We start from the raw sequence: 27,551 nt of genomic DNA, 5'->3' as shown, positions 1-27,551 counted from the left end.
TGTTTATAGCAGCACTATTTACAATAGCTAAGCTATGGAAACAACCCAAATACCCAAAAATAGATGACTGGATCAAGAAGATGTGGTATATATACACAATGGAATATTACTCAGCAATCAAAAAAGATAAACTCATGCAATGTGCAGCAACATGGATGGAGCTAGAAGGGATCATGCTCAGCGAAATAAGCCAGAAAGAAAAAGAAAAATACCGGATGGTCTCACTCATAGCAGGAATTTAGAAAACCTAAATAAGAGACCAGGAAAAAGACTAATTGTAATTAAGTAAAAATCAAAATCAACAAGCAACTACAGACCAGAGACACACTACAGTGGGGGGTGGAGTTGGAGAAGAGGGATTAGGGTCAGAAAAAGGGGTTGGGAATTGTATGGGGAATATAACCAAAATGAAAATGCATACCTTGTGCAAAAATGAAAAATGATGTAAGAATTATATAAAATAAAATAATTTATTAAAAAACCAGTCTTAAGAATAATAAATGGATATCGCATTGTAAACAAAGTGCCTGGTTAAGTGTTCATTAGTTCATAGCTATTGCTGTCAACACTAGACAACTGCAGGTACAATCATGCAGTTAATCTGCTTATTTAACTACAGACACAGTATGTTTTATTTATCCTTGGATTGAACCACCCAAGAAAACTCCATGTGTATGGATTACACTGTCTTCAATGCAATGAACATGTTAAGAAGAACTTTTTTCCATGAATTGAAGCAGGAGATTATACTCTTGACTTTCCTTAGGACACATTAATAAGCATGGCTTTGTTGTATAGATGATCCTGAGGACCCGCAAACGTTACTAGTATCCCCAGCCAAAACCCATGAGAGAATACTTAAGGAGCTATTAAATAGAAGCTGTGCTCCTGCTGAAGACATCCTGTACCTATTTCTTGACCTTCACATATAAAACAGTTTCATTGTCTCTACTTAAATTTTTCCTTTGTCATGATAAAGCTCACAACTACATTATAGCAACTGAATAGAAAGGTGTAGTTTCCTTAGGCATGATGTATTCTCCCTAGCCCTTTCACATCTCTTATGCGAATTTAGACTTTCCTTGTCATTATTTTTGTTTTAAAACTTTACTGCATGCATTGACTCTTAGCACCAAAAGTCTTCATGAAATAAACCAGGATATAAGCACATATATAGGGATATAAATGTCATACATAAATGATATAATACATATGTGTCCTATATATTATACATAAATATACTATCATTAAAAAATGACTATCAGTCAAAATATTGGAAATGTTGGTGAGTGGCATATAGTGGCATATAGTGGAAAATGTTTACATTGAAATGTGTTGTAGATGCATGATTTTCTACATATTCATTGCTGTGAAAGGAACTTTGTTGCCCCTTTGCAGAGGCAATAAGGGACACAGCAGTCATGGAGCAGGTTTGCAAGTCAAGATTCTGCTGCTTGAGCAGAAGTTCTTGTGCCATTTACTGAAATCAGACAGACTAGTAAAAGCCGATCAAGTGACAATGGTATGCGTCAAGTATGAGCTGGCCACTCATAGGCAACTGTGAGCTATTTGCTATCTACAAATCACAGCAGAACATTCCTTGACTACCTACGGAATATAACTCATATGACTAGGCAGGCCCAGAAACGCCTAGGCTGCTGTTGACCTGATGATGTGACTATCTCCATGGCGGTCTTGGGATCACTCTGCCTGTGATAACATCATACTTTGCTGATGCAAATGTCTCTTGACACGATGTCCCCTTCCCTTTCGCTCATAAAACTTTGTCCCCCATTCCTATCCCACCCTTTGGACCCTGTTCCTCATACCATTGTTACATGATCAGCTTTCACTATCCTGTATGATTTCAATAAATGGCACAAGAGCTTCTGCTCCAGTAGCAGAGCCTTGCGTGGCAAACCTGCTCCACCACTGCTCTGTCCCTCATTGCCTTCCCGCCTCAAAGCAGCAACAAAGTTCTGTCGCAATAATTCATGAAGATCAGATTTAGACTAATGGAGAAATGGCTGAACCTGAGTTCTTCAAGTCAGTATCAAAGACCCTGTACTAGAAAAGGCAAATTAGAGTTATTACATAAAATATCTCTATCATTCAAAGGATAGCAAACAAGTACCTCCTTTAATTCACTGATATAACTATAGTTTTTAGAATAGCATTAAAAATTACTATACACATACATACATACATATGTATGTATGCATGTATATATGTATCTATATATATATGTAATATATATGTATCTTCTGCTTTTGTAAGCTATTGCTTCTAGAGTATTAGGAAAATTATGTCACCCTTGGTTGTCTGGCTCTGTGTTTAGTCAAAATGTCATTTTAAAAGAAATGGTTTATTTTCAGAATGGAGTCGTGTTTGCATAAATTCACCTGATGAGATTAAAAAAGGAAAACTTGTATGCTTTGCTGGAGTCTACATTATTCTGGTAATATCCCTAAAAGCTTTCTTGAGGAACCATGTAGCCTGCCTCTCTTATTCCAATTGTATGATACTTTCCTCTGAAACATCCTCATGGTGATTATGTAGGCCCAGCTGTTGAGGGTGGTTTACTAGAAATGTTTGTAAAACAATTAAAACTTCCTTCATGCTTCCTAACCTCCTGTCCTCTTAACATTAAAATCATTCTTTGTAATTTCCTTGTTTTTCTCACTTTGACTGGATCTGAAGGGAACATTTATTTATGCCATGGCAAACACAGCCTAACTGGTATTTTGGCTGACAGAACAGCTTTGTTTATGTGCTTGTATAACCTCCTCTTCTAACAGCAGAACCTGGGAGTCAGCCTTAGAAACTGCCTGTGTAATGCCACTGGAAGACAGAAATCCTGTATATTATAGGAACACAGGCTTGGTCGAGGATTACTTCATTTTTCATTTATTGACTTAAGGAAAAAATAACCCAATGTTAAACCGAGTATTACTTAAGAAATCAATAGAGACCATGCTTTAGTTCGTTCTCAAAATTAAAAGCAATTATTTCATCTGGTAGTGGCAGCTTGAGGGCACTGTAAATTTTCTTCCAGGATCTTCATATGACCCATGAAGTCTGAGAAGGTAATGATGCATGTCAGTCCTGAGGGAGACTTAATAAGCAAAGTTTGTGATTAAATTGTTTCCTAGCAAAGCAAGAATTATTAGATCACAGTTTGCAGAATCAAACTTTTTTTATAAATATATGTATGGAACAAATAAATTGGTAGGCAATATTTCCCAGCTAGAAAGATTGTGATTTCCAATTTCTGTTGAAAAGGATTTTAATTCTAAAACAAACAAGAAATAAAGATGCTGACAGATGAAAAATATGAAACAAAACAGTGACATAATACTGTTTCAGATACTTCTGGAATATTTATAGAAAGAAATATTTTGTTTTGAAAGTTCATTGTTCAGCTTTTATTCATCTTGTTTGTAATTCCCTTTAACATTGTTCAGATTAGTATCCAAAGAACAAAAGGGAAGATACAACAATGCTTTTAAAATGACGTTATCTCCCTAATTCCTGTTGTGCCCTTGACAATATACATCATATTCTCTTTTCTATATTTTGAGCAGATATTAGAGAGGAGTCAATGGCCTGTGTAGGCCACAATGAATTCAAGTCTTAAGTGGCACTTGAAGCCAGTTAGGATCTCTTTGATAGTAGTTCTCTGTCTAAACTGTATTGTCCTGGCAAAATGTGGGGGGAAGAGGAATAAGAGAGTTTCTGGTTCCTTCTAAAGGGCACAACCAGAGAGCAGAGCTTTGGATCCACTTAGTCCCTCTGTTTCCCATAACTGAACTGCAAGTTTGTTATCACATTTATCATGTGGTTGATGAGTGCCTGTCCTTCTACCAGAGGCACTAAATAGGTTTCTGTAGGAAGACAAATGACCCAGGAGATAGATTCTATTAACTTAGGAGTCTGCAAGTTTGTCCCTGTCTTGACTCTATCCTTGTGCAATCTTGAACCTCAAATTCACCAAAGATAGGGAAACAAATCCCTACCAGCTGCTTACAATAAGGGGAAGATCAAATTTATAAAGTAATTTGAGCTCCTCATTAACCAAAATCATCTATCAGTGTATATTACCCATTGTGAAAAAGAATTAGTCTGTCCACAATTTGCTTTCATTTTGCTTATGATTAATTGTATCGTGTATTGTCAACCAGGATACCACAAGGAAATACAATTAGCATTATCAATGTTAATGATGACCAAGCCTTGACAGGGAGCCAGATGTCTATACACACTTCAGAAAAAAAGCTTCCTGGCTTATGAGCTAATCTAAAGAAAGTAGCAATTGTTCAATTTCCTCAAAATTTTAACTTGAAATAACTAACTTCTAAAGCAATCAAAAATGAGAAAGTGAAAATGAAAAAGGGTAAAAAATGTATGCACAAGGAAAAGCTAAAGACATGAAATACTTGATAACAGAAGTAAAGAATCAAGACTGGCCTGGTAACAAAGGTTTTGCAGGCTTGTAATAACCCTGTGCCTTGGGGCAAAATTAAGCAATACTGGTTTTGTATTTTCTTAGTGACTCTTGTCTCTTATTCAGCCTTTTGAGTGGGTACAAACCACTGCTTTCACTTATGTATCTGCACACTAATATCATAGTTTTTATTAGCTATTGAATATAAAGAAGTATGCTGGATGTGTGGGTGATAGAAAAATAAACATAACATCATCATCTCTTCTCAAAGAATACATGTATCAGGAGGAAAGATAAAGCATAAGCACAAATCACTCCTATTTTAGGAAAGTGATAAAACTAATGCAAGAGATCAGAGAAGAAAAAACAAAGGCCATTTCTAGCTAGTGTGATCAGAGAAGTCTTTTGAAGCTTGTTTCTGTCTGACTCATGTTCTTTCCCATCACACTAAAAACTCATTACCTCTGATACAGATATTAGAATAATACCAAAATTAAGATAAATTAGTATGACAACACCGAGTCAGATTAGTGCTACTACTTCTAAGCCACAGAAGCAGCTGTCCTTTCAGCTGGCCTCTCTTTTGTGCAGTCACTCTTCCTATCCCCTGTGCATGTGCTGGCGAGTAAGTGGCACTCTGCACACTGGCCTACATTGTTACCCTTTAGGCCTAGATGTTTTATTGACTTCTTGCTCTTTACTGTATTTTGTTTGTGAACCAACATAAAAGCTTAATGTCACTTCCCATCTGCATTTATCATTACTCAGTTCTGTTTTGGAAGCCTAAATGACTGAGTCAGATTTTGTTTATGATTGTGTGAAGAACACAGCAAATTATTTAGCCACTAAGGACCTGAATGAAGGTAGGACTTGATAAAATGAAGACACTGCCCCCCGCCCCAGGGTGGTTACTCAAACTGCATAGCAAGTAACTAGTGGTTACATTTTTTTCCTTTAAAAATGTCTTTCTAGGGCTTCCCCGGTGGCGCAGCAGTTGATCGCTGGGTTGCGAAGCTGCCTGCGGCCTCTGCCCTGCCGGTTCGATCCCCGGCTGCTCCCCGGCCACCGGAGGAGGGTCCCACATGGCGCGCAGACCTCTCCTGCCGCCCGCTGCTCCCCTCAGCAGTGTACTCCGGTCCTTCTGCCTGCTCTGCTCCCTGCTCTGGCTCTGGTGAATTCTCTCACCTTCCCGCGCTTCTGACTGTACCCAGTGCATGTATAAACAAACAAACAAACAAACAAACAAATAAATAAATAAAACATGCCTCTATTTAAAAAAAAAAAATGTCTTTCTAACTCCTTTTTGACAGTAAGAAATGGCAGTAGAGAGAATCCAGGCCAATCATCTTTCTGGAAAAAACAATATCATGGTTTCATTGGCTCTTTCAGGTTCTCACTGAACATTCATATCCATAATAGGAAACCAAAGCTTCTTAAAGGGAAAAAATATACAGTGTGTCTAGAAATAAACCCATGCATATATAGTTAACTAATCTTTGATAAGAATGCACAGACTACTCAACAGAGAAAATATAGTCTTAAGTAAGTGACATTGGGGAAAATGGATATTCACATAAAAGTAATGAAATTGGACCCTTACACCAAACTAAACTAACTCAAAATGCATTAAACCTTAAGTGTAAGACCTGAAGCTGTAAAAATTCTACAAGAAAACACAGGGAAAAAAATCACTTTGACATTGGTCTTGGCAATGACTTTTTGGATATGTTAACAAAAGTACAAGCAACAACAATGAAAAAGTAGAACTTCATCAAACAAAAAAGCTTTTGCACAGCAGAAGAAGCAATCAGTGAAATGAAGATACACAAGAAGGAATGGAATATTTTCAAATTAAAGATCTGAAATGGAGTTAAAATGTAAAATATGTAAGAAATTCATACAACTCGGGCCTCCCCGGTGGCACAGTGCTTAAACTCTGGGCTGCAGAGCTGCCCGCAGCCTCTGCAGCGCCAGTTCGACGATCCCCAGCCACCGGCGAGGGCCCCACATGGCACGCAGACCTCTCCTGCCGCACCCTCTGCTCTCGTCAGCAGTGTATTTCGTCAGTCTGCCTGCTCTGCTCCCTGCTCTGACTCTGGTGAATTCTCTCACCCTCCCACACTTCTGACTGTACCCAGTGCTTGTATAAATAAATAAATAAATAAATCTTTTTAAAAAAATTCATACAACTCAATAACTGAAAGAACAAATAAACCAATGAAAAAATGAGCAAAGGACCTGGATAGATTTTTTTTTTCCAAAGCAGGTATACAAATGGCCAACTGATATATGACATATTTAATCATTAGGAGAACTCAAAACCACAATGAGAGTTTAGATATCTAAACTCCTATGTTCACTGTAACATAACTTACAACCACTAAGACATGAAAACAATCTAAGTGTCCATCAATACATGAATGGATAAAGAAATAAATAGACTGTGTCATATATGTGAGGTATACATGTACAGTCATGAAAAGGAAGACTATACTGCCATTTGTGGCAGGATGAGGATGGATAAATCTAGAGAATATTATTATGCTAAGTAAAGTAGGCCAGACACAGAAAGACACATATTGTATGATATCACTTATAAATAGAGTACAAAACAGTCAAGCTCATAGAACCAAAGAGCAGAAAGGTGATGCACAGGCTGGTTGGGGGTGACGGGGGGAGAGGAGTGGGAGAAATGGGGAAGTGTTGGTCAAAGAGTACAAACTTTTGTTATAAAATGAATAATTTCTGCGAATCTAAAGTATAGCATCATGACCATAGTTAATAGTTCTGTACTGTATACTTGAAAGAGACTAAATCATTAGTGTTCTCACCACAAACACATAAAAAATAGATAAATTGATGAATGTGATCGTGGTGTACATTTTACAATGTATATGCTTAATAAATCATCATCACTTTATACACCTTAAAGCATGGTATACAACCCAAATAGATATTTTTTTTTGGCCAATTCTGCATTAAAATGTTGGAAACAAAAAAGAAAAATATATATAAAATTTATTGTAAAGGGAACACAACATAGATAGAGAAAAACAAATAAGGCTGATTACTGTAATTATTCAAATGAGATTTTTTCCATGGAAGTCATTCTTTTCTGAGGTTGATATTCCTTCTCTGAGGAAAATGAGAAACTTTTGAAGTCTTAGAAACAAAGAGCTATTAAGTGGCAAATGCTTAAGCACATTATACACTTCATTTAATCCTTACCGTAAACCATGCGATATATTCACTTACAGTGGAGAAAACAGACGTTCAACAAATGAGTATCTTGATCCAGATTATCTGACTGGTAAGTGATGGAGGCAGGATTTACAGCTACGATTGTATCACATGAAACTTTTTCATGTTTCTGCAGGCCATAAGGATACTAAAATCTTCAGGATAATGGCTATATTACGTAAATACCTGAGAGGGCGATGTGATCACAGAGAAACAAATCAAAGAAAATCATTCAGTCCACCAAAAGTGGAAATAAAATCAAGAGTTTGGCTTGCAAACATATAATTATACTTTCATGCTTATTAGTATATTAGGCAACATTTTTCTAAATGCTATTGAAAACGCAGAAACAGAGTTCATATCCTCCTATGATTTCCATGACCCTTATGTGTTTATTCTGGGGAAACTTAATACAAACAAACTAGAAATATATAATGATATCACTTACTAATTATTTTTAAATCTGTAGCAGAATCATTTTCTTTATATGTGGCATTAATATGTATGTGCTTGAGTGGAAAAACTTGAAAATTCTAAATTCTTTCTTCCCTATTTGAGAGTCTAGTTAAGTAGACTGGGGTGTGTGTGTCTCTCTCTGTGTGTGTGTGGTGTGTGTGTGTGTGATATGTATTCATTACATTATTTTGAAAGAGTAATGATCAGTTATATGGGTATATATTTGGTACATCTAAATTGAATACTTCCATTTGGCAAGGATTTCTTACATAGATAATATATACTTAATAATTAGATGTTCATGTCTACATGTCTGTAAACTATTTGCTATGTAAAGTTCTGGTTTTATTTTTTGCTTATTTTTTTGTTTAAAGATATATTTTTTTATTTATGCATACAAGAACTGGGGCATACGCCAGAGGTGCGGGGAGTGAGAGGATTCACCAGAGACAGAGTGGGGAGCAGAACAGGTAGATACTGAAATACACTGCTGAGGGGAGCAGCCGGCGAGACAGGAGAGGTCTGTTGCACCATGTGGGTTAGCTCCCTAGCCAGAGATTGAACTCACATTTCAGTAGCTCGTGGTAGCTTGATAGTGCTGAGACTGATCCTTGTGCCACCAGGAGGTTCTTTTTTGCTTTGTTCTCTTAAAAGATCAGTATATTTGAGTGAAAAATGAAGGTTGGAAATAAAAAGTTTTTTCAACTTTGGGCCAATCAGAGTACCTATTTCTGAGGAGCTGAGGAAGGCTAGAGTTCAAGCTGTTTCAGCTGCTCTGACTTTGCTGACATGTTCTCATTGGCTTTTGACTTTCCTACTTCAAGTTCCATCTTCTCGATGATAAAAGCTTGGCTTTACACAAATCACTTAACCTTTTACCATTTCCATCTCTAAGTTGTAAAAAGGAAGAAAATCACCTTTAAAATTTCTGCAACTTAAACATCTCATAAATTATAACTTAAAGTTCTCTGTATATTCTACACAACAAATATGTATTAATTTTGGTTGAATAAGCAGTTATTTTATAAATTATTATTACTGAAATTCTAGCCACCATGAAACAACTTTGAAAAAAAATTTGCCTGTCCATCTATTGTAAAAAAAAAAGAAAAGAAAAATATATTCAATGGATTTAAACTCAGCTTGTTACTTAGAAACTATTTGTATAGCTACTAAGTATCTTCCATTCAACTAAAACTACTGTTTTTAAACCCATAGAAACTTAACTGAATACAAATTATTGTTTGAGGATTAAAGACAATACACTCTAAATATAAAAATAGGCAATAGGAAAAATTGCCTAATTCGAGAATATCTTTATGTGAGATTTTTGTTTGTTTTTCTTTTGTTGTTGTCTTTATTTCTGTTGAGATTACTAATAGTGTGTTACACCTGCTTGCTCTCAATAATGTGTAAAATACTACCACATGCAGTGAAATTACATTGTATGGATTGTATTCTGAAGTCATTTCCTATGTAGAAAATCACACTAGATAAAAATTCATAAAAAATTCCTTAGCCAATAAAGAAAAGTATGTATGGTGTTTTACAAACAAACCCTTAGAATCATATGAAATACATATGAAAGTAATGTCTGTAAAATAAACACAATAGTATACAAAATTCATTTCTCAAACTAATAATTGCGTAGAAGAGGGAATATTGTTCTGTATTTTAATTTCATGGGAGAATGCACATTATTTGTATAACACAAATATAAACATTACACTGCTCTACTGTATGGTTTTTACAACATCCCTCGTGACCTACAGATTGTTATAGCCTTGGATAGAGGAATGTAAGGCTTGGAATAATTTTAAAACTCGTCTACAGGCTCAAATCTAGTAAGTAATGAGGCTGCAATTCAAATCTTTAAAACTTCAGGTCTGGATGTTTTTCACTAGCCATAATTGACTCTGTGTCTATTTTACTTTCCTGCTGAATAAAGTTTTTTCAACTTTTTTTCAACCTCACTGAGTTTTTTAGTTTATTTTTTAATGCATTTAATTTTTCCAAACAAAATTCTCTTCTTCAAATCATGCTTTTCATTCATAATTCAGAATGACCGCAGGTGAAAAAAATGCTATTTGGTTGATATGAAACTTCTAGTAATTTGATTTATTCTGCACAGCCCATGAACTCGCATTCTACATTTGCTTAGACTACTTTAAATTTGTGAGCCTTATTGGGAAAATCCTTCTTTGGTGTGGCTCTACTTCTGAAGAGAAAGGGGTTAAGTAGACATTTAATTGCAAATGAGGAGGTCACTAATTTTCCTTCTCTAAGACACAGAAATGAATCTTAACATTTCCAAGAGACTCTGGATTAGCTAATATCGTAATGATGATTAAGATCTGGATTTCTATTTGTCAATAAATAAAGCCTCATTTCAAGGGAAACTTTGTATTTAAGCTCCATACTAAATACCATGAAAAGCCACTTGTTTTCTTGGTCATTTTCTTGCTTCTGTTCCTATTTCTTTTGGAAATACAGTTTTTATTTTTTTTAAAGATTTATTTATTTATTTATACAAGCACTGGATACAGTCAGAAGTACAGGAGGGTGAGAGAATTCACCAGAGCCAGAGCAGGGAACAGAACAGGCAGATTGACGAAATGCACTGCTGAGGGGAGCAGCGGGTGCAGCAGGAGAGGTCTGCATGCCATGTGGGACCCTCTCTGGTGGCCGGGGATCGAACTGTCGCTGCAGAGGCTGCGGGCAGCTTTGCAGCCCAGTGTTCAACTGCTGGCCACCAGGGGAGACCCTGGAAATAGTTTTTTATGCTTGGGGGTACACATTGACTCATGAAGAGAGTCCATTTTATTCTTCCCAAAAACTAAAACACAGGATTACAAACCTTGATCTCATTTCTTACCCAATTTATAGTCTCTCTGTAGAACTAGATAAAGTCACACCTTAATCTCCTTAGCCATATTTTCCACATGGAAGTAACATAGTGGGAATTTAGACTTGTAGAATGAATTAATAACACAGCTGTAATAATAAATGTATTTATATGGAAGTTATATAAATCCCTACACTAATTGACTATGTTGGATATGGAGAAATAGTGTTTATGGAATTTTTTCCTCTTCCGACAGCACATGTATCACTTTTCCACAACAGAGAAAACACTTGTGAGCATCATCCTTCCCACCCTCTCAGCTCTTTCTCTTTAAATGTATCTTTGCACATTTTGAATCACATAGACATTTTTACACTTGGTAATTATCTCATTATTTTTCAGAAAAGAAGCCAAAGCCTCTCAATGTGAAATTATTTCTCCAAGAAAACTCAGAATTGGAAATTTTTATGAAGTCATTGATCCTTGAAGCAGTATTGAGAACCTACTGTATGCTAGGAACCCTTGCTCTTTTCACCACATGGCTCCTATAGCAATCAGGTAAGATTTTGCTTTTATTAGAAATGCAAAATAATGAGTGAATGGCATGTTTTGTGTCCAGTGTATGAAAGATTTTATATCTAGACAATGTGAGAGACTTGCTTAGGTGATTCCCATGAAGAGAATTTGCAGGAGCTGCTTTCCAAGTTGCCTGGTTGAAAGAAGGCAAGAATAGATGTGAAGTAAGGAGATCCAGGTCAAGTAAACTTTAATATCTCATCATATGGTTGAGAGATGTTCCCCCCAAAAGAGAGCATTTAAATGAAAAAGAGAAACAGAGTAAGGCAGAGGATTTGTGGATTGTGTCTTTTTTGTCAGAGCCAGTGTGGTAGCGCAGGAACAGACATTTCAAAGGGCCCTCACGTGACTTAATGCTGCACAGCTGCCAGGTTGCAATTCTTTAAAAAATTTTTAACAATGGATGATTCCATTTGTCCCTGTGCTGGCAAATGATGTAGCCTTGGCTGCTCCTACTTTTGTTTGAAGGGTCTGTTCTACTGGCCCCTCCACTGCTCTCTGACTCCCCTCACCCTCTCCCACTGCCTTTCCACATGGACTCAACATGGTTCCGTACAACAGAACTGGTTTTTTGTGTCTGAACTCATCTTTAATACAGATCTGATTCTTAGAATAAATTTTCGTGGAATTCAACTTCCAGTGAGCTCACTTGGAAAACTGGGACACTGTTATACAACTTGCTTTTTCATTTAATAATTTTTAAGGATATGTTTTTATATCAGTCAATATAAATCTGCCTGTTTTTTATACCAGTATAATGCATGTTTCCCAGATGATACACCCGCTGGGGCCCCCTGATCTGTAGGGATCTGGCTGTATTTGGTCCAAATGCAAGTTCCACGGTTTCCCCTGTGTGAGAAACCCTATTGTTTGTGCTTGTTCCTGTGCTAGCTCAGTATCTTCTGCTGCCAGGCATGTGCCATCTGCACATGCTACCTCTGTTTGCTCTATATTTATCCGGGATGAAGGTCTGGTTTCTTCATCAGTTTCACAACATGTTCAGTAGTACAAAATTTGTAATTTGTGTGCTCATTTTGCTGAAGATTCAAGACTTTGAATAAGGGGAGAAGTTATTAGGGAATGCATGGTTGTCTCCTTTCTAGCTGACATCTACTCTTTCTCTTTCATTCCCCTCCCTTCTGTCTCCAAAGTAACAAGTTAATTTTTGGTCTTGTTTTATCTAAAATATCTATCAATATCAAAAGCCTCTTAAGGTCTTACATTCCGTCTGAAGCACTTTCCCAACTAAATATAGTTGTCATTGTAAGAGAAATATTGGTTAAGTACATTTTATAACAATAGTTTAAATTGTTAGTGGTAGTTTTCCAGAAAGATGAAAATGGAGAAACTATTTCTTAAGACTTGCATTTTATGATTTGGAATTTTATAACAAAGATAATGGGTTATCAGAATGACCTCTATTTTTCAAACTGGGCTTGAATCTGTATTTGAGGTATGATTGCTCAAGTCCTTTGTTTTCTTTTTCCCCTTTCCACCTGTAAAAATATTTATTAGTTATTAAAGTAGCTCTTTTTTCTGAGTCACACAGAAATTTGTTCTTATTTTCTCTTGAAAAATGTCAATGAGACATTGTAGACAATGTAGTTGTTTGGATGAGCGAGACAGTCTGTTGAGAGTAGGGAAAATGATTTACATACTTTCCTGTATTGACCAGCACTGCATTTTTCAGTGTTGGAAGTTTGTTGTTGTGAAAATATATTAACGTTCAAAACAATATTAGGTGACCTGTTATCCATCTGTTTCCATGATAACATGTATATTCATTTTACTTCTCATCAATATGTTTTGAAGAGATGCCATCATGAGCTCACATTTTTTTTAATATTTTTATTGAGATAATATTTACTTACAGTACTGTATAAGATTTAGAGGTATAGTTTCATACCTCTTCACATGTATGTTACTGCACTACACCCACCATGAGAGCACCCTTGGTCCTCCACCATAGTCCATTGGGCCCCTTTCAACATCTGCTCCCCAGTCCTACACTCCTGGTAGCCTCAATTCTAGTCAGTTTTCTAGCATTTGTTTAGGTTTTCTATTGTCTGTTTCTTAGTATTGCCCTTTAGAGGCACATGTGAATGAAATATTAATGAACTTAAGAGGAGCTGACATATTTTTAATGATCACCTTTGCTCTGATTTATTGAGATAGATACTACCTAATTACAAAAATATATTTGATAATGTATTTTTTAATAATTTTTTTAAAGATTTATTTATTTATTTATACAAGCACTGGGGTACAGTCAGAAGCACGGGAGGGTGAGAGAATTCACCAGAGCCAGAGCAGAGAGCAGAACAGGCAGACTGACGAAGTGCACTGCTGAGTGGAGCAGCAGGCGGCAGGAGAGGTCTGCGCGCCATGTGGGACCCTTGCCCGGTGGCGGGGGATCAAACCGGTGCTGCAGAGACTGCAGGCAGCTTCACAACCCAGAGCTCTACCTCTGTGCCACCAGGGGGGCCCTTGATAATGTATTTTTATATCAATGGGTTTGATCTCATTATGCAAATAACTTTCCCAATGTAGTTGTTTGGGAGAGTGAGACAGTCTGTTGAGAGTAGGGAGAATGATTTACATACTTTTTTGTATTAACCAGCACTTCATGCATGGCCAGTCATTTCCTTTTCTTAATTGGAAACCAGCCAATTAGCCTATATATAATTAGTTTGCATATCAAGCAAATGAACTATTGAAGGAAAATGCTGTATAATATAGTACCAATTAAGGATCAATCTGCTGGAGTAAACAAGTTCATAACCAGCCTCCTCCCAGCTCCATATAAAAAGGAGAAAAAATTTTTAATATCATTAAAATACATAGTAACTATAGTTAATTCTAAAAATTAACTAGACCACAGGTCTAAAATTGTAAAACATTTTACAAAATGTAAAAAAAGTAAGAGAAAACCTTTGCCAACTAGGGTTAATGAAAGATTTCTTAGATACAATACCAAAGTGACAATTCAAAAAACTGCATTGAAATATTGTACTTTGTCAAACTTTTAAGATCCTGCTCTTTAAAAAACATTTTTAAGAGAATAAAAAGACAAGTCACCAAAATATTTGTAAATCATATAGTTAATAATTGACTAGAGTATATGCTAGAATATATAAAGAACTCTAAAATCTCAATAATAAGAAAACAAACAACCTGACTTTTTAATAAGGGGCAGACACTTTATACCCTCTCTAATGTATACATGCAAATAAGCCCATGAAAAGATATTCAATATCATTAGTCATTAGGAAATGCAAATCAAACCACAATGAGCTACAGTTATACACCTATAAGAAAAGCTAAAATGAAAACATGAGCAAACAATACTTTTCAAGATCATTGAAACTGTTACTATATAGCAAGAGAGTTAAATAGAATTTTTCTACCCACGTGAGATAAAAACCTCCAAAATGTCTCACCCAGAGTTATTAAGCAGTGATCTAAATGCTCCCACAGGACGAGTGACTGGGTTTTATGGAACCTATCAACTTCCTATAGTTACAAATAAAATAGTATGTGTATACCTATCTATGGTATACATAGGGAGAGGAAACAAGGATATTGTTGAGTTTTCTATGAGGTCATTTGACAAAAACAGCAATAACAACCAATAATTTAAGAACCTACCCTAATCAATAGCCTAATTGGGATAAACAACGCAGAGAGCTGATGAAGCAGCCATGAAACCACACCATATAGAGAGGTGAAGATAAAAATAAGGTCCTTTGGAAGATAACCTCACCTGTTATAATTGAAAATTATAACATATACAAGGAAATACCTGCTGTGTGTATGAGACAGAGTCACACATTGGAAGAGTTCACAAATGATAAAATATAAATAACATAGCATTTAAAATAAGTATGTTTACCATAAATAAGATAGCATTTAAAGTATGTTTACATTTCTCAAGGAGATATAGGATTGTATATCATATGGAAAGAGAACATTAAGTTATCAAGCAAGAACAGAACATATGAGAAAGAGCAACTGCAAATAATAGAAATGTAAAGATACTTACAGTAGAAAGGACCATGAAAGATGAAATATAGAGTAAATTTGATATTGAAAAATGAAAGTGGTCACTAGAAAGCTATCTGAGAAGGTCTGATCCTGTGTCTCTGAATTGCAACAATGTTAATTTAATAAAGAGAAACACTCAGAATACAACATCGGAAGAAAAGAAAAATGTGAAGGAGACATTGAGGAAAGGAAGCTAGATTGAGAAGCTCCAAGATATAAGAAGAAATAATGGAGGGAGAAGATATTTGCAAAAATAGTATATGAATTTTTTTCAATAATTAGAGAAAGGCAAGAATTCTCAGATTGAAAAAAATCTTAACAAATACTGAACAAGGTAAATAATTTTTATATATATATGTTTTACATCATTTTTCATTTTTGCACAATGTATGCATTTTCATCTTGGTTATATTCCCCATATAATTCCCACCCCCCCAGGTAAATAAATTTTAAAATATAGACAGCTGTACATATGGTAAAATTGCACACTATCGAAGATCAAATGTAAATATGAAAAACTACTAGAGAATTTATAGATTATGTATAGTACAATAACACTAGATTGCACACCTGCTTCTCATAAGCTGAAGTAAATATATGTCAAAGGTAATGATACTATATAGTCAAAGTGCTAAGGAAGACTAACTCTTATTCGTGACAGAGGGTCAGATAAATACATTATCAGGCATATGAAGACTAACAACTAAATGGATTCTAAAAGAAGCTGGAAGTCACAACAGTGAACAAATTTTTTTTTTGAAATATAAATTCAGTTAAGTGTTGTATGGGAAAAATATACTGACAATAGTTTCTGAAGGGTGAAAATGGGCCTGAACTAAATTCTAGGCAAACCTCATATGGAAATTGTGAGAAGACACTTTTATAGGATACTAGAAGTCTTTGTCTTATTTTGGAGAAGGCTAGAAATATTTACTAACTTTAGAATTTTTTAAAAGCAAGATAATAATTCACATTACATTTAAAGAAACATCTTTTTCATGTACAGGTAATAGGGACAAAGCATTAAGCTGATGATTGGTAGCCACAGAGGATTTTGGTCTCTCTGTGGGCTGACAAGCCTGGATTCCAGGCTTGTTGTTATCTATTTACAAGTCCATTGTCTAATACCTGAAGACTTTGGAACCAGAGGTATTTTGGAAGGCAGAGTTTGTCAATATTAGAAAGGTGCAAAGGGCAGATAGTCAACACCCTCTTCCGAATCTGGAGCAGCGCCCAGATTAAACACATCCATGTTTCTGCTAAGAACTGTATAAATGATTTACACTAAGTGGGGCAAGTAAAGAATATAAGCAACTTTGTATCTATTCTTATCAGGTTTTACTGCCAAAAGAGTTCTGATCCAATATTGCTACCAAATGAGTTATGAAAAACTTTGGTTTTGAAAATTGTAGATGAGGAAATGTGAACCTGAATTACCTTTGGTTAATGAGAGTGAATAGAGTTCATACATTCTTTAGTTTGAGAAAAATTAGTCACTGAATTTCCTATCATAGAATATTAATTCTCTTCTTATCTTAAAATAGGCCTTCAATGTATTCTGGGTGGGCTTTAGTGGAAGTCTAAAAGTCAACCACTAGTTTAATAATGTTAGTTTTTGTCTTCTTTATTATTATTCTCTAGCTGTGAATTACATGTTAGTTCTCCTGTTACTGATTTCTAATAAAGAAAATTAAATTAAATTAAATTAAATATTGGTATCCACCTGCCTTTCCACTAGGCTACAGATTCAGTTGTCCACATTATTTAATATGTTCTCTTCTGTCCTGCTTCCCTAGTTGATTTTCCTCTACCAGATGAGGGAGAGAACATCAAGGAGTCCCAAGAGCACTTATCCCTTCTAGCCAAATTCTGTCTGCATCCTCATTACATGTTTCCCTGGGCACAACAAAGTGCTAGACAAATACAGCTGTAAGTCTATGTATGCTTGGGTCTCTGCCCCTGCTTGTAAGGTAATGTTAACACTCTAGCTAGCCCATACTCAGTCCAGTGGAAGGAGGAATCTCTCCATAAGGTCAGATGAGTTGTGGATCATCTCTCTGTGGCACTTCTTTAGGTCCCAAATAAACTTCAACTAGCTTGTACTGAAACCACTCTTAACCTCAAAAGTCTAGGAGGAGGGATGCGCATCTCTTCCAGCTAAGGGCTTGTGCCAGGCATGGGGGCAACAGAGAGGAATGACCCATAGGTACTTGAAAGTTTATAACAAATTATAATGGGCTGCACACAATAACATAAATTTATTTTTGTCATGTGCTTTTTTCATTGTGTTACCTTTATGTATATAATTTTTGACTTACAGGTAGAAGGTCTTAGTAAGAGGATTATGAACTCAGCCCAGGACAACTCTCTCTCTCTTTTCTCCCCAAAAGTTATTAATGTTTTTAAATACCAGATTAAAAAGGATTCGTGGATCCAATTCCAATGTGAGTGTGTGTGTGTGGAAGCTTCCCAAACCAATAAGCAACTCTCATACACTAGCAGGATATCTATTCAACTCAATTATACTGTCTACCTAGAGTAGCATCAGATTCCACAGGTTAAGGGCTATTTCCCAGACTTGTCCTCCACTTCACATTCCAGTTGCAAGCCCAAGCTGTTACCTGTGTTTTTGATTTGCTGGCTATAAATCAGAGCTACCTCCAGCTTTTCCTCAATTTCCATGAATTTGAGAACACAGAACTCAGGAAACTCATTTACTCACTAGATCACCTGTTGATTGCAAAAGATGCTACAGGGTAAGAATCAACAGCCAGATGAAAAGATATATAGGGCAAGGTCCCAAACAACTTTCTGTCTTTGTGGAGCTTAGAGTACAGAACAGTGGCACATGGAAGTGTTTGGATACCACAACCTAAAAGTCTCAAAACTTGTCCTTTTGGTTCTTATGGAGGCTTTCCTACTGAGGCGTGATTGATGACATCTTTGACTGTTTTCTACTGAACTCATTTCCACCCCCTCACCCCTCCCTAGAGGTCTAGGGTAGGATGGAAAGCCCAACCTGATTGGTTCTCTAGGTAACCAGCCCACATCCTTAGGTGCTTCCAGAAGTCACTTCATTCACATAACAATAGGTACCTGTATCACTCCAACACTTTAGGAGATTCTGAAGGTTTGGGAATTGTGACTCAAGAACTCTAGAGGAAGACCAAATATAGATGAGAAATATATATTTGGTCATCTGAATGACCAAATATATATTTCTTATCACTCACAGTATCACACAAATACATTTAATTAGGTTGTCTTCACATTCAAACTTTTCTTGGTAAAATATGTCTAAGTTAACTTACCTTAGTGTCTTTATGAAGTCCTGTGGGAAATGAGACATAGAAGAACAGAGCACTGCTATAACCCTCAAGGGTTCAATCTAGAACACAAAAGTAAGCCATTATAAAGTTGCTGCTTAAGGGCTGGAACAGAAGGGCTAGAAGAATGGGCTATATCCCCATGGGAGAGATGGAAGGGCTGAGAGGCAGTGAGAATAGCAAGGGTAAAACACAGAGGCAGGAAAGTGCAGTGGGACGTCAGTATGGCTACGACATGGAAGGACACAGATGAGCTCGGGCTAGAGATTAAGAATAAATGAATTAAGGAAATAGCTACACAAGTGTAACCCTAGGCAGTCCAAAGTAAAGTAGTGCTATCAGGAACCAGCAATTTCATTGCAACTATTTTTTGCGTAGAAGAACTCTAAGGTGTAGGCCAGAGGTGCGGGGGTGGGAGGATGAGAGGATTCACCAGAGGCAGAGTGGGGAGCAGAAGAGGTGGACTGACTGAAATACACTGCTGAGGGGAGCAGCCTGTGTGACAGAAGAGGTCTGCTGTGTCATGGGGTTTGGCTCCCTGACCAGGGATTGAACTCAGGTCATTGCAGTGATAGCACTGAGACTTAACCCCGAGGCCACCAGGGAGGCCTTGCAACTGTCTTTTTTAGCTAAAAGTTGACTGAAGTGCTTTGGTTGGGCCAAGCCTCTTTAATAATTTGGTAAGCAAATCAGCACATGGTTAAACAAGACTGGGAAATAGCAAGCATGTGCAGCTTATGGCTGATAACTGAATAGCATTGTGGTTAGGGTGTGGACTCTAGGGCCAAGCTACTTGGGTTTAAACCCTGGCCCCCAAAATATACTGACTATGTGATGAATGGCATGCATTTAACTTTTCTGTGTATCAGTCTGTTCATCTGTAAAGAAAAGATAACAAATATACCTTTCTCAGGGTTGGATGAGGATTAAGTTTATATATGTAAAGTACTTAGAACTATGCCTGGCGCACAGTAAATGAGAAGGGAAAGAGCAGGGGAGAGAAAGGACAGAACGGAGGGAAGGAGTTACATGGGGAGGGAGAAAAAGGCAAATGACTTAGTTATAAGAAAAGTTGAATGTTCCCTGTAAGTGGTCAGATAGTTGGGTCTAGAGAGACCACTTCATTCTTTATCCAAGTAACAACATGGGTTATGACTGTTCTGCCGATCACATCTAGGCTCCCTGTGGGCTGTGCAGGCAGCCACTGTAAGTCAGTGAATCTGAAGCACCACAGGCAGAGATCAGAAGGTGCAATCTGACTTGCTCCAATCTCCAGATGCTTCTGCACTTCCTGTGTTTGCCTTGGCCAGTATTTTAGGGAATCTGCCTCCCACCTCCATTGGTGTTTCTTTTCTTGGACATTTTAAAGATTTGCATTAAAGAAACAAAAGACTATGCAAATCTGTAGTGGTTGTTTTATAGTTTTGCTTATTTTGGAGCTCAAAGAAAACTTGAAGTCTCAGGAGCAGAATGCCCCCATTTACTTGGGGATGGGGGTGGGATTTGGTGCCTCTGACCAGGAGGTGGTGAAGAGATTGGAAATGTCTTTTCTGCATGTTTTTACTCCTATTTATATGAGTGTTTTATTGATTCAAACAAAGTTAAGCTTTTATTAACTCGGGGCAAGCCATTGTTCTTTAATCTTTGATGTTTTAACTCACTTAGAATGAAAAGGAAGTAGAAACAGCATATTAAAATGAAAATATGATTACATTGTTCTTGAGTTCAATAATCTTCAACTGCTTCACTTCTGGAGTATGATGTTATTTAGGGCTATTATTTAGGGTTAGAAGTCAGGGTTTGATTCTAGGAGCCGCTAATTATGACTCTGGCATTGTACAGGCTACTGAACTTCTTAATTAATAAGTATAATGATATCTACCTCCTAGGATTTTGTGAAGATTAAACAGTTAATTAGAGGAAATAATGAGTGTGAAATCCAGGGAACATAATAGGGATTCAGTAAATGTTGTCTCCACCCATGCCTGTCCTTTCCTATGAGAGAAGTTTTAATGAGAATACCACTTAATTTTGACATGAATACAATCACTTCTTGTTTAATCATTTCCTCTTAAATCAGAAGCCAACACAGTTCATTCTCCTTCCCTAGATGTGCTTCCTAACTTGAAAAGTGAGTAAGTTGGATTATGTTTCTCCTCCGGTATCTTTCAATATCCGGACTTCTAAGACTTCTTCCCAGCCTGGGAAAATCCAGTTTACCCCAGCCATCAAACTCTCACCTCTGCTGAAAGGGAGAGTAAGCTGAAATGCTTTTGGAGTAACTGGAGGAGGAAATGTCTCTGCAAAAGCAGATCTTCCTTTTTTTTTTCCCGCTAATCTATTCCACTGTATAAGCATATAATTTGATATATTATTATTACCTGCTACTCTCCCTATTCACTTTTCTCTCTCTCCCACAATTGAATAAATATTTCATAATAGGATAAATATATATATATGTTTATATATATATGTCCATCAGAAAAAGACTATATTTGTAAAATAAAAGCTATATATGCATAAGAAAAAAACGATGTATGTGTGTTTATGCCCTTACTAGTTGTACAATCGAGTTCATGTTCCATCACACCGCCATTCAGCCTGGTCTACTCAGTCACCTGCTCTCCCTTCTGACTAGAGTGGCACTATTGATGGCTGTTGCCAGCACCACTACAGATTTTAGAGCCCTTCTAGGGACTGGCTGTATGGGACAAGAGAATGTCTGGCTTTCTCAGTGGTCATCTATAGTTGCTGAATGACCCTACTTAGAAGTCCAGTTTTTGTTGCCCAGTGGGGGCAGACCATAACCAGCAGATAAAGTGCTCATCTCCCCCTCTATTTCTCTGCTACCCACCCACCATGGACTATTCTGAGATGCAGTCTTTTCATACAATCTCTCTGGAAATTTCCTATGAAGATTTAGCAAAGATTGTTTGGTGATTGATGTGGTAGCCCCAAGTAATACACCATCTTATATTTGCTCTCTGCCTCAGGTTGGGCTCTCTGGGAAGCAGACTATGGCAAAAAGTTTGGTATACTCCATTAGGAATATTCTGGGGGTCAGTACCTGTAGAGGAAAGAAAGAAGCACTTGAACAGAGAAAGAAACTGTTGTGACATAGTCTCAGTGATGATATCAGCCATACCTACCAGTAGCTTTGAACCTATGATTAGGTTCCAGAATTATCCAACATTGGTGAAAAGGACCCCAACTGCATTTACTCCTGCCATCAACCAGTCATTGGATGTGAGAGAGGCAAATGCTAACAAAATGCAAAAGAAGCACAAGAATGGACACAGTAGTATGACAGTTGAGGGCTTGGTGTGTTGGTAAAAAAATAAAAAATGAATGGTTGCTGCAGCATATCCTGACCTGGGTGTGGTCAGTGGGTAGCACCTGGGCTGGTGTACCTGAATAATCTGGATAATCACTTTATGAACAAAAAGAACTTCCTCAAGGTTGTAATATATCCAGATGCATGGGCAGTGGAAAATGCCATGTCAGCCGTAAGGAGACTTAAAGGGAAGGATTGTAAGATTAGAGACAAGGAGGCCTATGGATGAATTGGAGTGGGCAAAATGCCTGAAGATTTTTGTATCACATGCAATATCTATTGGAAAGCACCTATCACAGAAGAGGCATTAAATAACCATGTGGACAAAATGATTCAGTCATTTGATAATGCCTACCTATTATTGCTCACTTAATACTAGCATAATGAGTGCATGAATAGAGTAGCTAAATATAGTAAGGCCCAACAATATGGCATCCACTTCTGCTCACCTTGACTGATTTATGATCGCCATTGCCAAATGTCCAACCGGCAATCAACAGAGATCAACTCAATGTCCCTGATACAGCATCATCATTAACAAGTAACTTGGAAGCAAATTGACTATATTAGTCTCATAGTCTGGATGGGACAATTTGTTTGATGGGAATAGATAAGTATTCTTGGCATGGGTTTCCAATTCCTGCCCCTAGGACCTGCCCAAGATTTTAAAGAGTGTTGTATTCACTAGTGTGTGATCTCACATAATACATCAGTCTAAGAGAAATACTTAGTAAAAGAAACACAAAACTGCGCCTCCCCAGTGGTGCAGTGGTTGAGCGCTGGGTTGCGAAGCTGCACGCAGCCTATGCAGCACCAGTTCAATCCCCGGCCACCGGGCGAGGGTCCCACATGGCGCGTAGACCTCTCCTGCCGCCTGCTGCTCCCCTCAGCAGTGTACTTCGGTCCTTCTGCCTGCTCTGTTCCTCGCTCTGGCTCTGGTGAATTCTCTCACCCTCCCACGTTTCTGACTGTACCCAGTGCTTGTATATACAAATAAATAAATCTTTAAAAAGAAAAAAAAAGAAACACAAAACTGGGCACATGACTGTGTCACATACTTCATCCAAAAGTATTAGCTCCATGGAGCCATGGACTAACCTGATATAGTCACAGAGGGAGCCCTAGCTCATAGGTGCTCGCCAGTATAGATAATCTTCCTCCAGGATAAAGAACACTCTAAATCAGTAATTATTTATGCTATCGTGTCTTCAGTTGGTAGAATACATGGGTCCATGACCCAAGAAGTATAAGTGGGTGTGCCCTGTCTACCATCACTCCCTAGAGCCCAGGGTGAATTTAGGTTCCCCACTCCCACAACTCTGATCTCTGTGTCTGTAGGTCCTGGTTCCAAAGAAGGAACATTTCCACCAGAAGACACATAAGTCACATTGAACTCTAAGCTAAGATCGCTGCCTGGATACTTCAGGGTCACTTTTTTATTGGGGTTAACTGAAACTGAGGCTTGACTTCACAACTGGTGAATGAGGTTCTTCTACCTTAACATCTTTTTTGATCTTTAAAAGCAACTGAGCCATAGTATTACCCAACTCCATATACTATTACTAGTTAAATCTCAAAATGGGGCTTCCTGGGATTATGAAAAGAAGAGAATGGCAGGGAAAACATTGGGAGTTGAGGCAATGAAGATAGAAATTCACATGTGAAGTTAGGGGGGAAAATATATCTCCTGCTTCTTGATTTCAGAAAGATCTAGATCTGATGAATCTGTAGCCTAGGTCTCCGCCCAGGGCCGCAGAGAGATGCGTTCCACACTGCGGAGAGACAGCAGCAGGCTCCGTCACTCCTGTCTGGGATGCTTTGCCATTCCTCTCTCCCTTTCTCCTCTTTCCCTCTGAAATCACCAATTCCCTCCATGGATTTATACAAGTTTTTCTCTTTTTGACTTCTGTATGAAAGGGTGACATTTATAATTATTAGAGCAAAAATTTTTACTCCTTTAACTTAAGCCTTATAATTACAAGGACCTTTATTCTGACTAAGAATGGGAAATTAGAACATGACCCACTCTTACTTAATTAGCCCCCTCTTTTTCTGCCAAGATTTAATTCTCTAAGTCTTTTGCAATGCAACATGTTAAAAATGAAATAACACAGAATCCTCAAGCACTCTCAAGGGAGGGATGGGTAAGAGTCTTTTTTTTAAAAAAAAAAGCAGAAAGTAATGGGAAAATAATTAAAGGAAACATCTCTGACATATTAAAACTAAGACAAACCATATGCTGTGGCAGAAAATTATTTCCTGTAGCCCTGGATGAAGGCTGAGTGTGGAGGTCCTTTGCACCCCTTTGAACACTGTGCTTTGGTTCACCTCTTCTGGAAGCTCGGTGCCTCATTCCCTCTGACCTCAGGGCACCAAGTAGCTGTCCTGCATCTCAGTATCTGCCACTGAGTCTGCCGCAGAGCCAGCAGCAATTACTGGAATGTCGGGCAGTGACCTACTTTCCAGTTTTGTGAACCAGTAAAACTAATTTAGTGCTCTCTTTTCCAAAGCACAGACCTCATTGATTTTACAACAGATCAATGCCAGCCACCTTAGACCAAAACAGCATTGAAGAGTTCCTGAGCAGTTCTGTTACATTGGACTGAACAACATAGAAAAATAAATATGTGCATCTGTGGTGCATTCTTTACTGGAGCTATGTGTTTACTCTGAAATATTTGTAGGTATAGGAATAGAGTTATAGAATGCCACTGCTAATCCATCAATCAAAAGAAAATGGCAAGATGCCAAGGAGCCAAACCTAGAGCTTGTCAGTGCTGACCAACTAGGTGGCTGCAATTTGAAGGACATCCACATTTTAATTCTGATCAAAATAGAGACTCATAAAATGTCATAGGTGGAAGGAGCTATAGAAGTGATCTAGTTCAGGGGCATCCCTGGTGGCGTAAGGGGTTGAGATGCAACCTACGAAGCTATGGGCAGCCACTTCAGCACAATTTCAATCCCCGGCCAGGGAGGTACCCACATGGCACAGCAAACCTCTCCTGACTCACCTGCTGCTCCCCTCAGCAGTGTATTTCAGTCAATCTGCCTGTTCTTTTTCCCACTCTGTCCCTGGTGAATCCTCTCACCCTCCTGTACCTCTGGCCTGTACCCCAGTTCTTGTGTGATAAATAAATAAATCTTAAAAAAAAGAAGTGATCTAGTTCAGTGATCTTCAACTGGTGGGTAGACCATGGGGTGGGAGTGTTCACTGGAATTCCTGGGGAGTTTTGTCAAAATATATACACAGGTTGTGTAGAACCTCCCAGCAGCCTGAGAGATATTAGAGTCTGGGAGTGTTGTCAGATGGACTCACAAATATATTAAATTCTGAAAAACGACCCCCCATCTTCCTGGAGAACTTGTTATTGTACAGAAAAAGAAATTGAGTCCCAGTGAGGTGTCCTTCTCCAAAGCCCCACAGCTAATAAAACATTGAACTAAGACAACCTACCCAGATCTCCTGATTCCAAATTCAGAACTCTGTAAATTTACTTCATTCTTCTTTAAATAGAATCATTTTGTTGTTAAATTTAGAGATTATATGCTATATTCCTTTGTATCCCCTCTCCTTACTGGTGAGCTGAACTCCTTACAAGTGGCATGCATTAACTGACTGTTAATTTGAAAACATGAATTATATAGTCTTTTTAAATGTTAAGATTTTGTATGTACAAATTATCATGGCCTCTGTCATTTGAACAAGTCTCTCTTTTGAACTATGCATGAGACGGTAACATATGTATGAATGACTTTTTTAAACACTGCATATAGTTGGGTCTTTTTTTTTAATGCAACCTGACACTCTGTGCCTTATAATTGGAGTGGTTGGTTAGAATACTTAAATTTCATTTTTTAATCAATATGGTGAATTTAGGTGTTTTATTTGTACTGTTTTGTTTCTCTTCTTGCCTTTTTGTGGGTTCAGGAGATTAGTCAAGTAATGAAGTAGTAGAATTAATGTATACTTTTGTTCTCCATTGTTGTTTTATCAGTGCAATTCTTTAGTGGCTGCTCTGGAGTTTATAGTGCACATTATTTTTATTTTTCCTTAAGGCAGAAAGCCATTTTTTAAGTAATTTGAATTAAGAAATTAGGGGAAAAAAACTATTTTGTATTTACCCATGTGTTTTTTTTTAATTTCCGGAGATTTTAATTCCTTTATGTAGATCCAAATTCCTTCTGGTTTTCATCCTATCCAATTTCCTTTTACCTGAATCACTTCACTTAGTAGTTCTCATAGCGCAAGCAATGATGTTTGAAGCTGGTTCCCTTGCAAGAGCCAAATATTTGTTTTCTTCCCTACTCTGCATTCAGAGATGACCAGTTGGTAGCCTGAGTTTTGTCAGAGAGGATTGTTTACACCATGCAAATTAGAAAGTACAACTAATCTAGGCTTGTTCTCCTGGAAAATTATTTGCTAAACATCTTCCATTGCCAACTAGGTGTTTGGGCAATAAACTCTCTGCTTTTGCACATCTGAAATGTCTTTATTTCATCCCAATGTTTGAAAGAAAATCATGATACCAAAAATAGGAGAAATATGAAAAAATGGTATAACTGTATATAACTGTATACCATACTCAAATTACTAAAAGCTATTGATAAATCAAAATAGTATAAGACACCTTATGTACAGAGGAGTGAAGTAAGCATGACAGCAGCCTTGCCATCAGAAATACTCTTAAGTTAGACGCAAATAGGATGATAACTTTAATAACTGAAAGACATAAATTAGCCATTTTGGATACTATATCTAGTAAAATTTCTTTCAAAAATAAAGTGAAATTAAGACTTTTCAAATATACAAAAATTGAAAAAATATGATAGTGTCTAAGGAATTGAGAAATATCCTGGTAAATTGGCAAATCTGGGGGCAGAAGTATCCAGAAGTCTTTTTGCAGGAGGTACTGGAGGTATCTTTTGGTAAAAAAGGTAAATTTAAGAAAAAAAAAAAAAAGCAGACTGGCATAGCTGTAAAATTCAATGGTAATGGGGCAGGAGCAGTACTATTATAAGTGTAGCTTATGGTCACTTAGATTTTGCACAGGGTCCAGAGCTCTTGGGATTCACAGCAGGCCAGAGATGAAGACACAGACCTAACTGTAATTAAAAACTGAAAGATATATTTTCCTAGAAATTCTGTGAGACTTTGTAATCAAGACCACATTGACGTTCTTCTAATGAAATATATTACCAGAAGTGTTACAGACATTAAGTCCAATTTCATCTACATGTGGTAATAGTCTACATTTGTTTAGGATCACGGAAGACATTCACCTG

General features: G+C 37.3%; 1 long non-coding RNA gene across 1 annotated transcript in view; it reads left to right on the top strand.

The window, feature by feature from the left end:
• Positions 1-27,551, top strand: part of LOC129145343 (uncharacterized) — a 68,452-nt gene that overhangs the window by 14,537 nt on the left and 26,364 nt on the right. The window contains exon 2 of the long non-coding RNA XR_008550835.1: positions 11,388-11,543. This is a non-coding gene — a long non-coding RNA (uncharacterized LOC129145343). The remainder of the gene's footprint in view (positions 1-11,387; positions 11,544-27,551) is intronic.

This window comes from Talpa occidentalis, unplaced genomic scaffold (assembly GCF_014898055.3).
Source record: "Talpa occidentalis isolate TD23 unplaced genomic scaffold, MPIMG_talOcc4v2.1, whole genome shotgun sequence".
NCBI lineage: Eukaryota > Metazoa > Chordata > Mammalia > Eulipotyphla > Talpidae > Talpa > Talpa occidentalis.
This window is presented reverse-complemented; position numbering and strand designations above follow the sequence as displayed.